Here is a 12,197-nt window from a genome sequence, read left to right as displayed (position 1 = left end):
TTTCAAAACAAAACAAATTTCAGAGCGACAGGCAACAATAATATCAAGCCAATCTGTAGTAAGCTTATTTACATTAGCCGAACAGAGACTTGTTAATGTATATATTCATTGAGTACAGCTTTGCATCTTACAGCATATATATAGACAATGTTTTTGAGCGCTTGTCCTTTTCATCTCCCAATTTCCCTCTCCATGCACAGGGATCAGCAAGATGTTATTTGCTTCTGGTCTGCTGGCTCTTATTGGAATCTCAAGTATCCTGCGTTTCATTTCAAATAAAAAGCAAGTGTCTAGTCACCATAATTGTAGAGATAGTTCTTCAGTTGTGATGGCAAACATTTAATGTCATGACCTTTGGCCTGAAAACATTGGTACCTTGGTTTGCAACGCACAAGCAGAAATCCTTGCACTTCTGGGACATGGCAGTTGAATACCACATTTTTTTCTACAGCTGAGCAGGAGGGGGGGAGTCTTCACCCTATTTGTGGGTGATTATATGGGGGGGGGGGATTTAACAAGTGATAATATTCTCCAATAGTTTGGAGGTACGAAAAAGAAATTCCTCTTCCGATAAATTTTGGTTGAATTGATGCTGAATAAAACAAATTCATAGTGTTGGATGAAGGAAAGCTCTGACAAAAGAGGACTGGGAATTGCGTGACAAGGTTACCAGACATCCCCCCTAAATAACTCACACCACACACAGAATTTTAGTTTGGGTTTTGGCATTAATTTGGCCACAACTTTATTTAAATACAATTAAATGTGAGTGTTGGCTTAGGCATTGGTTAAACCATCTGTCCCCCGCCTGGGACAGATCAGCTCCGACTTCCCTAGCCGTATAGGGAAGTCAAGTAAACACCCCATGGGAGAGGAGGTAGCTGTTTTCCAGGCACTCTCCCCTCGGCCAGAAATGCTCCCCAAGGCTCGTGCTCTGTCATGGCCCCAGCCTCACCCGTTGCGGGGGTGTATGGACTAGAGCCCCGGAGCCCCAGGATTCCTTTAACAGAATACTTCTATGTGGAGCAGCATTTTAATGAGGGGAAGGCACCTCCATGCCTTACCCCTCCAACAACTAGAATTATTAACCAATGCCTAACCGCCAAACTAACAAGTTGTGACGATTCGCTAAGCAGTAGGCAAAAAACAATGGCAACAGCCAATCAGCCAATTGGCAAAATTCCTACTGGGCCCTTGCAAAGCAAGCGACCCCATGAAAGGCAAAGCAATGTCAGGCTAAACCATTAGAAAAAAGGCGGTGGGCAGGAGGGAGATCCGAAGCACTTTGCAAAAGTGAAGCTAACTGCTGGACACTGAGGTTTTAAGGGACCCTTCCTGTCAATCAAAATTTGCTACATGCTTTTTTACCCCAGCAACCCAGAAGGGTCCTATTGCGCTCACTCCCTCTCATCCAACACCACCCCCAACCCAGGAGATGTCTTTTAACCCTTCCGCAACCCGCGCTCTCCCTGATTGGAGAACGCGCTTTGTGAGAGCCAAGCACATTGCTTCCTTCAGCGATATGAAAGTATACCAGGACAGATTCACAGCTGTACCCGAATGTTTTCCAACCTTTTTGTGAGTGGAGATATTGGGGACATATCGTCAAATATCATCTAGGGGAGTGAAATTCTCTATCAGTTTGTGGGAAGCGCCTGAAAAAGGATATTCTCAAGGGATTGAAATTTAGCTCTAGATTTTTACTTTAATAGTGGAGAGCTCAGTTGGTTAGAGCATGGTACTGATAATGCCAAGGTTGCAGGTTCGATCCCCAAATGCATATTCCTGTATTGCAGGGAATTGGACTAGATAAGCCTCAGGGTTCCATCCAACTCTACAATTCTATTAAAAGCAAACACCTCTTTGTAGCATTAACTCAAGACCAATGAAGGCATTTGAAACGGCATTAAAGGTTACCTGGAACAGGTGTAAGAGACACTCTTCGACATGAAAGCTTCATTATGTGAGCAGGCAAAAGTGGGCAGAGCAAAGGATGTGACTTGCCCTTCGACAGTAGGCTATATTCCAGCCATTGGTTTTGACATGCAAACACACACAGACACTCATCCCTCTCCATCCTCCATCTGGGCAAGCAAGAGGCAGCATCTTATTGAAGACAAGATTCCAGGCAGGCAAAGGGCATAAGGTGAGGGGGTGATCTAGGAAGGAATGTAGCCTTCAGCGAGTTCTGAAAGCCAGAGAGAAATCTAGAGGGCCGCTCCCTGCCCCCAGCCTGAGATTCTCTACCCCTGACCTGGAGCATTGGTAACCAACACGGTGCCCATCTATAGCACCTGCCATCTGTCACCATTGGCCCTGCCAGCTGGGACTAATGGGAGTCCAACAGCAGAGGGCCTTCTTGGTAGTGGCACCCTCCCTATAGAACACTCTCTTTTCAGATGACAAGGAGGTAAAGAATTACACCAGCCCTGTATCAGGAGGTTTTTAATGATGTTTTATTATGTTTTTAGATATGATGTAAGGTGCCCAGATAGTCAGGGTATTATTATTATTATTATTATTATTATTATTATTATTATTATTATTATCTGGTGGGAGTGGTGTTGGCTACCCCTTGCTCTAGGCATGCACCTGTAGATTGATTTTTTTACAAAAGTGTACACATAAAAAACTAATATAAGAGGGGCCTATGTTGCATTGCCACCTTTGCAATGTCAATTTATGCCATGTTGTTATGCTGAGCATTTCCTCGGTCTTGGCTGGAGATGGGCCAGGGCAATAATCAGTGGTTACATCCACACCATGCATTTAAATCTTATACCACTACAATAGGAGAAGCCCAAAGAGATGGTAGTTTGCTAAGGGTGCCGAGAATTGTGCTGTGGTCAGTGCCCTTAACAGCCTACAGTTCCCAGGGTTCTTTGGGGGATGCAGGGCGGTCAAAGTGGTATGACAGTGGTTTGTAGGTGTGGTGTGTATCTGGCCATCGTAATGATATCAGCAGAAGTCGAGTTATGCATTACAGCAGAAGGAGAGAATTTGGCCTCTGCAGATGTCTAAACAACAACAACAACAACAACTGGCAGTGATCTACCAAAGTTGTTGAGCTTTTTTGAAGTGGTTGAGCTTTATTTTTTAGAGAGAGTCAAAGTGGTTGAGCTTTTGGGGGGCAGGTCCAATAATCTACTGCAATCTACCATAGACACCCTGCAATTGACCAGCAGATTGTGATCTACCTGTTGGACACCCCTGACGTACAGCAACTACGAGTATCCAATCTACCCCCAAACCATTTAATGCAGTTGCATGTTAGTGTTTGCAGATCCATGCATCTGGACAAGCACTTCGACCTGTATATGTGAACATCTGGACTTGAACCCTTCTCTTATCTTCTTAGATGCAACCCTGGTCCATTCAGAGTTATCAGGAGAGCAGCTATTCTGTTTAATGCAAGGTAACTCTACACTCTGTGTGTGTGTTCTGCTGATAAACATACCCTCTGGCTACATTGTGTTTACACTTACTGGGTTGCTGGCCTTTACCAAAGAAAATGAGATCAAGTCTGCCCGGAGTACAACTCTGCTTAAAGGTAATTGGGTTATTAACGAAGTGGAATATTAAAGGGGGGGGGAATCTGAGTAGGTATTTATGCATCAGGATCTTTTCATTGCCTTTATGAATTTTCATCAATAGTAAAGTTGCAGTAAATATGGGCAAGCATTTAAAAAGTAGGCACACAGGAAGCCATTGGCCCCTCTAGTTCTAGTTTACCTTGTAAAAGGTAAAAAGGTAAAGAACCCCTGGATGGTTAAGTCCAGACAAAGGCAACTATGGGGTTGCAGCGCTCATCTTGCTTCAGGTCGAGGGAGCCAGTGTTTGTCCACAGACAGCTTTCCAGGTCATGTGGCCAGCATGACTAAGCCGCTTCTGGCGCAATGGAAACCAGAGCGCACGGAAATGCCGTTTACCTTCCCACCGCAGCAGTACCTATTTATCTACTTGCACTGGCGTGCTTTGGAACTGCTAAGTTGGCAGGAGCTGGGACACTGCAATGGGAGCTCACCCCGTCACGGAAATTTGAACCGCTGACCTGATTGGCAAGCCAATGGTTCAGTGGTTCAGACCACAGTGCCACCCTCATCAGTACTGTATACCCTGACTTGTAGCAACTCTTCAACATTTCAGACGGGGGTCTCTCCCTTTAGTATCTGGAGATGCCAAGGAGTGAACCTGGAACCTTCTGCATGCAAAGCAGATGCTCTGCCATAGAGTTATGGAGGAATATATACCACTGTCAGTTGTGTGCTCACCCTCTGCCTCCCCAGTGATGCACCATAGCAACAAATATCCTGTAAAGTTGTGCCATCTCCTGTAAAATGCACCTGGTCCCACGAGGAACGAGGGTGAAGTGGAGGGAACATGCCTCCGTTGCCGAGACAATAAGGCTGAAGCTCCTGTGCGCTGGGCATACATTGAAATATGCATCTGACATTGAAATCAGTACAGTGCAAAGAGATGACACTGCAGTGCAGTGCAGAGGAATGGTCCTGATTGCAAAGCAGTGCAAAGCAGTGACACTGAACACAATGCAAATGAATGGCATGCTGGTTGGGACGAGTCTTAATGTAAATCTAAATGTACTTGTCATGCATTTAGAGGCAAATGCATGGTCAGGAGCCCCAGCCTTGTGATGTTGGACATTTGGTGTTCAACCCACAGCAACTTCTTCAGACCCAGAAGGGAGCGGAGGAGTGCAGCATAAGCCACTGCAGTTGACCGGTAGAGTTAAGCCTCCAACTTGGCCAGACCTTTTCTGGCCAAGAGAGCACTACTGCCTGCCTGTTGCGTTTCAGATACCTGCAACTGATTGCAGACAACCATGGGAGGAGATCATGTACTCCAAGTCTGATGTTGAGTGTCTCCTCTTACAGTCTCAGCCTGGACTCTTATACCTGGAAGGGGTGAGGGGACTGTTTTAATGTAGGTCATGAGGAGTAATGATGTTCCAGAGTCTGAGCTGTCGGTAAATCCACTGTACACTCATTCATAGAATCATAGAATCATAGAGTTGGAAGAGACCACAATGGTCATCCAGTCCAACCCCCTGCCAAGCAGGAAACACCATCAATGCATTCTTGACATATGCCTGAGACTTTATAGCACACCTCTCCACAACCTACAGGAATAAGATACAACCTTACCTGCTGTTTGCCCCAAAGCACTGAAAACCATGAAAGTGATGGATGGTTGGTGAAGGACCCTGGGTGAGAGGCAGGGTAGGGAAGATCTCCCAGGGTGGGAGAATGGGAGAAGAAAAGAAAGCTCCCAGGTGAGAGCTGGGAGGGTCCTCCATAGATAAGAATTAAGAGCTGCATTTGAGAGAGAACTCAGCATTTTTCTTTCTTTTTCTGTTTTTATTTAGAATAGTTTATTTTTAGTTGTATTGTATTATGAAAAACCTTAATAATTTTTTGGGGGGTGAAGAACTGGGATACCTAACAGCTATAACTTTGCATCTCTATCAAGTGAATACAGCAATGTTGTTGCTGTCTTGCTTGATCACATGAATCCAGAACAGGGGACTTCTGAAGGGATTCTAGTTTGGGATGACCCCAAGTACCTGGGACTTCTGACTCCCTTCAAAAGTTGAAGATTCTGGAATCATGTGACCATTCCCAACACTGCAGGTCTTAAATCACCAACTGTGGTCCACAAGAGCTTGCCAAGTCAGATTCGTCCCCGACTTTTGGGAAAGCGAGTCAACAAAACGAATGCAAACTGTTCCATTTGCCTGTAAAGGTTAGCATGGGAAGCTGACATCAATCGACAGCAAGGAAAATTAATGTAATACATGCTGATATAGACCTATTATCTTGGTCCAGGTTAGATTCCAGCAGCAGGATAAAACTCTCAGTGTCCCTGATGCTTAATCAAAGGCATTTATGTACTGCTGTTCTCTTGGTGTTTGGTTTGCCAGGAGATCAATCATCTTCCTAAAAACCCAGGGACATTTTTTCAATTTACCTGGTGTATTGTAGTCTGACGACTTCCGAAAGGTTTCCAGCCCTTAAAATGAATGGCATTTAATATAGGACAACATAAGAGAGGTTAGGGCTAGATGTGACCTTATTCAAATGTCGTTGCCATTACAAAGCCATTCCCAACATAATTATAATTAAATACTTTATGCCTTTCTTGCAAATCCTTTTGATCAATCACTGATATTAACATTAATATGGCATTGCCCCTCAGCAAATGCCTCCCCGCTCAAGTGTTTACGGATCATCAGGTTTCCATTAACAAAGTTGCAAGGTACTACCACACACCAGTCCTGGGTAAATTTACGTAAATTACCTCTTCATGAGAAATGGGGAAGGAGAGGAAACTTCCAGGCTTTGCCTGGAATAGAAGAACACCTATTCTGCTTCTGATTCTTTTTCAAAAGATTATTTCTAAGCAAACAAAGCAATACAATACACATGGAAATTAAAAAACAGACACTGACACCAACAAAATAAGGGACAACTTGATGTATCTCAATGGAAAAATGTCTTTTTTTTAATGGAGTTACAAGCTTGGTGGATCAGGGGAATGCTGTGAACATAGTGTATCTTGACTTCACCGAGGCTTTATGACAAAGTCCCCCATGATATTCTTGCAAGGAAGCTGGTAAAATGTGGGCTGAATGAGGTAACTGTTAGGTGGATTCGTAACTGGTTGACTGGCTGAATCCAAAGACTATTCATTAATGGTTCCTCATCATCCTGGAAAAAAGGAAGAAGTGAGGTGCTGCAGGGTTCTGTCCTGGGCCTGTTGTTGCTCAATGTCTGTATAAACAACTTGGATGAAGGAATTGAGGGAATGCAAATCAAATTTGCAGATGACACCAAACTCTGAGTGGTAGCTAATTCCATAGAAGACAGAATCAGGATTCAAAATGACCTTGACTGATTGGAGAACTGGGCCCAAACTAACAAAATGAGTTTCAATAGGCGCAGCTGTCAGGTTCTGCTCTTAGGCAGGAAGAACCAGATGCACAAATATGAAATGGGGGACACTGGGCTTACTAGTAATATGTGTGAAAAGGATCTAGGGGTCTTAGTAGACCGCATGCTCAACAGAGTGATACAGCAACAAAGAAAGCTAATGCTATTCTAGGATGCATCAATGGAAGTATAGTGTCCAGATCAAAGGTCCATTCTGCCTTGGTCGGACTACACCTGGAGTCCTGTGTCCAGTTCTTGGTGCCACAATTGAAGAAGGATATTGACAAGCTGGAAGGTGTGCAGAAGAGGGCAACCAAGATGATCAAGTGTCTGGAAAACAAGCCTGATGAGGAACAGTTGAGGGAGTTGGGTATGTTTAGCCCTATACAGCTTGGGACTGCAATACCTAAAAGAATACATCACCCTTTATATAACCAATGGATCACTCCACTCGGCAAGAGAGGCCATTTTGCAAAGCCCATTTTATCAGAACGTCCATTCCATACAAGACAGGAATTTGACCTTTAGTGTGGTGGCAAACACCCTTTGGAATTCACTTCCATTGAATATTAAACAGCTGTCATCTCCATTGTCTTTTTGGTGCCCACTGAAGATCTTCCTCTTTCAACCGGTCTTCAAAGTGGAGATCTTTATCATCCCTGTTTGCATCTGTATTGAAACAATTTCCAATATTTTTTATACATGGAAGTGTTTCAAAACATTTGTATTGTATTGATACAGGGAATTTTCAAAAATTATTTTATGCATTGAACTTTTTCCAATTGTTAGGGTTTTTCCCATTTCTTGCTTTATAGTTGTAAATGTTTTGTTTGTTTTTATATGTTTATTGCCTTGGGACCTAGTGATAAAGGGAAGGGATCTAATACAATGCAATGGAATGCAATGCAATAAAAGTGTTGCAAGAATAGGAATAGGGCAACATCCTGTTCTATTCATAGTTACCTCAACTTTTCACATGGATGAACTCTTCAGAAGTTTACACCAGAAACAGTTTTAGGTTTCTGTTCATCATCTTTATTTCATTCCAAGCATTAAATTGAACAATCTATTTAAAAAGACACAAGACAGGGGTGGTTTGTTAGAGTATGTGTGGGTTGTTGTTGTTGTTGTTGTTGTTGTTGTTGTTCTTTAAAGAACGAAGCCATGGTGTATTACCTATAGCTGTGTTTTGCTACAGATGAAATTAAATGAAGGCAAATATTTGCAAAATGACATATTTTTACATCCCTACAAACGCCCGATGCGTTTCATGTAAATTATGGAAACATCAGTGGCTTTGTTGTTCTAAGTAACTATTTCCTTTGAACCAAATGAAATGCCTGTTGTGCAGCGATACTGTGGCTTATAAATTAGCGGTTCTCATACGCTGCCCCCCTGCCCTTCTTCCTCATGCAATTACCTCCTTCGTAAGCTTTAGGCTAACTTCTCGAGAGCAGAAAATAAATAAATAAAATGAAAATTAAAGTAAACTGTGAAGTCGCTGAACTGAAACTTGTGGCATGAGACTAATAGTAAACAAAGGCAGGTCAGGTTACCATGCCATTAAAAGAAAAGAAAAAATTAGAGGGCTCCCACACACACCCCAGCAAAAGAAACATTTTTTTAAGTTGACCAAAGGCCTACTTTTTTCCCTCTAGAAATATCTAAGATCAAGATTGAGTTTCCTGCTTGGCAGGGGTTTGGACTGGATGGCCCTTATGGTCTCTTCCAACTATGATTCCATGAGTTCTTAATTAATGCCCCATGTTATATGACTAATCTGGGCTAACAGAGCCCATTGCCAAATAGAAATGATGTTGTTTGTAGCTAAGCAACCGGGTTTGTGTAACATGGGCCATTCTGTCATACCACTTTAAACACTAATGGCTTCCCCCAAAGAATTCTGAGGACTGTAGTTTGTTAAGGGTGCTGAGGATTCTTAGGAGAACCCCATTCCCTCCACAGAGTTACAATTCCAAGAGTCAATCCCTCTTCCAGAGAATTCTGGAAATTCTAGCTCTGTGTGGCAGGAAGACCAACAGTAGGTAGAGCCAGAGCTAGAGCTTCATTGTCTACAAAGACAACAAAGGAAGAGGAAGCTAACAGCCAGGACAATCCTCTGAACTACCGGTAGCTGTGAACAAGAAGACAGGGAGGTGGGGACCAGCTGAGGGCAGACAGGGGCATAGCTGCCAAGTCTCCTGTATTCCCCGGGAAACCCCATTTCCCCAGCCTTTTCCCGCTGGCAGCCCGGATTTTTTTAAAAACCCGTAAATCCCCCCGGATTCTTACCAGCCCGGGGAGGCTCCTTCTGCGCATGTCTGGAGTCTCTGGACATGCACAGAAGGAAAGGGGTAGAGCATGCGTAGAAGCGACTTCTGGTGCTGCTCTGCCCAGTTCCAAAATGGCTGCGGCACGACTTCCGGTGCTGCTGCCATTTTGGAAATGGGCAGAGCATGCGTAGAAGCAACTTCCGGTGCCACTCTGTCCAGTTCCAAAATGGCCGCAGCGCGACTTCCTGTGCCGCGCTGCTGCCGATCCCGGATTTTCCAATCTGGGAGTTGGCACCTATGGACAGGGGTTAAAGAAATACGATGAACCTGCTGGGTCAGGCCATTGGCCCATCTGGTCCAGCATCCTGTCCTCACAGTGGCCAAACAGATGCCTGTAGGAAACCAGGGAGCAGAACATGAGCACACAAGCACTCTGTCCTCCCCATTCCTTCCAAGTTGCTGTCAGACAAATAAGGAACCGGGCCGGAAATAGCAGGCCGGAAGTAGCGCTGCCACCATTTTGGAACTGGGTGGAGCATGCTCAGAAGTGACTTTTGATGCTGCTTTGCCTGGTTCCAAAATGGCCACCGCACCAGAAATTGCACTGCAGCCCATTTGGAACTGGGCAGAGCAGTATCAAAAGTCGCTTCTGAGCATGCTCCGCCCAGTTCCAAAATGGCCGCTGTGCCAGAATAAACCAGGAAAAAACAAAAAAATCAGTTTTTTCAGCTAGGAACAGCTGGAAAAACAGGGATTTCCCGGGGAAAACGGGAGACTTGGCAGCTATGGTCCTCCCATGGTTTTCAGCAACTGGTATTTGGAACCATTTCTGCCTTCAGTTGTAGGGGGAGAGCAAAGCCATCGCGGCTCGTGGTCATTGATGGCCCTGTTCCCCCATGAATTTGTCCAAGTTTAAAGCCATCCAAGTTGGTGGCTATCATTGCTTCCTGCGGGAGCTGGTTCCATAGTTTGACTGTGCAGTGTGTGAAGAAGCACTTTCTTTCATCAGTTCTGAGTCTTCCAACATTCTGCTTTTATGGATGTTCATGAGTTCTAGTGTTAGGAGAGAGGGTCTGTCCATTTCCTCCATGTCCAGCCTCCAGTGGTCACTACCATGCCCCCCAAACTCCTAATGTAATTAAGCAGAGTAATGCACATTGCCATCTAGAGAGGGTCCCCCCTTCCAGTAAGACCACAGAGCCCAAAGTCTAAAATAACTTAACTTCACAGCTGCTGGGTCTGCAACGTTTGCCGGCGCCCATTTCCCTTGTGCAAAATGTCTAACTTAGCTGGAACTCTGAAATCTTGCTTCTAATTATTTTCCACAGATTTTTAATGTTGATTGCAATGAATGGGCAGCACTTCAAAAATGGTCCGTTCTTTGGCTGCCCACAATACAAAATGAATGGACAAGCTGTAAAGATTGATAATCAGGCTGCCGGTCTCCTGGGCTGTGAGCTAATTATACGGATGGACCCTGTAAGGAAATTGAAATCCAGCAAAAAAACAGAGCTGCAGCTAGAGGCTATTAAAGAAGAAGAATCAGTATTGTATTCATTTTCGCCAGAACATGATGAGAACACCAGTGGGAATTATATAAGCATGTTAGAAAAAAGAATCAAATGTTACATTTTCTCACCTTTGTTCGACAGCTCAAAAAGCGGTGTTCAGAGGTGGGGGGGGGTCTATTAAGAGCTCAGAGATGGAAGGACATTCAGCAAGGTCATATGAACACACAAACACACACAACAGCAGCAAGAAACAACATCAATATTGCTGTAAATATCTCAGAGCAGTCAAATTCATTCATGGCAGTAAAAATAAACTTATTTTCATTATTAGAACTTCAACCAATATTAGTATTACTGTTCATACCATAGTTACAGGTAGGTAGCCGTGTTGGTCTGAGTCGAAGCAAAATAAAAAAAATTCCTTCAGTAGGAATTTTCAGCAACTTCCCTTTCCAGTCTGTTCCTGAAATTTCTCTGTAATAAAACAGCTGCTTTGAGATCTTGTATAGAATGTCCTGGGAGATTGAAGTGTTCTCCTACTGGTTTTTCAGTCTTATGATTCCTGATGTCAGATTTATGTCCATTTATCCTTTGGCGTAGGGTTTGGCCTGTTTGTCCAATATAGAGAGCTGAAGGGCACCGTTGGCATTTGATGGCATACACAATGTTAGAAGATGAGCAATTAAATAGTCCTGAGATGGTATGTTGGATGTTGTTGGGGCCAGTAATGATGTTGTCCGGGTGTATGTGGCAGCAAAGTTGGCATCTGGGTTTATTGCAGGCTCTGGTACCAGTGTCCATGTTAAGTCTGGTGGTTGTATTATTGTGATTATACAAGATCTCAAAGCAGCTGTTTTATTACAGAGAAATTTCAGGAACAGACTGGAAAGGGAAGTTGCTGAATTGGAAATCATTACCAAGCTTAAAACCATGGAAGCACCTGGGATGAATAGAGACATCGGATTCTTATCTCATTATGCATGATCAAGCTTTCTTTAGCACCTCAGCCCAGGACTAATTGCAGCCATCAGCAGCCATTAACAGCCATCTACAGGTTTACCACTCCCATCAGCCCATCTCCCATTCCCACCCACCCCCACCACCCTCTGTATATATATAGGGTCTGACACTTCTGTTTCTAGTGTATCTGAAGAAGTGTGCATGCACACGAAAGCTCATACCAAAATATAAACTTAGTTGGTCTTTAAGGTGCTACTGAAGGAATTTTTGTTCATACCATGTTATTACTATCATTACTATTATTGCTGTAATTATTTTTATTATCATTACTGCTACAGCTACTTTATGAAATTACTACTTGACTACTACTCCTGTACTTATTATTACTCCTACTACTAATTCTATTTTTTCTTTTTTTCTTTTTCAATTATTTTTATTGAATTTATTCACTATACAGAACATTTGATACACAAATAAAAATTATGTTATACCAGTGGTTCCCAACA

This window comes from Zootoca vivipara, chromosome 13 (genome assembly GCF_965207765.1).
Source record: "Zootoca vivipara chromosome 13, rZooViv2.hap1.1, whole genome shotgun sequence".
Classification (NCBI taxonomy): Eukaryota; Metazoa; Chordata; class Lepidosauria; order Squamata; family Lacertidae; genus Zootoca; species Zootoca vivipara.
The sequence above is the reverse complement of the archived record's forward strand: the minus strand, read 5'-3'. Positions refer to the sequence as shown.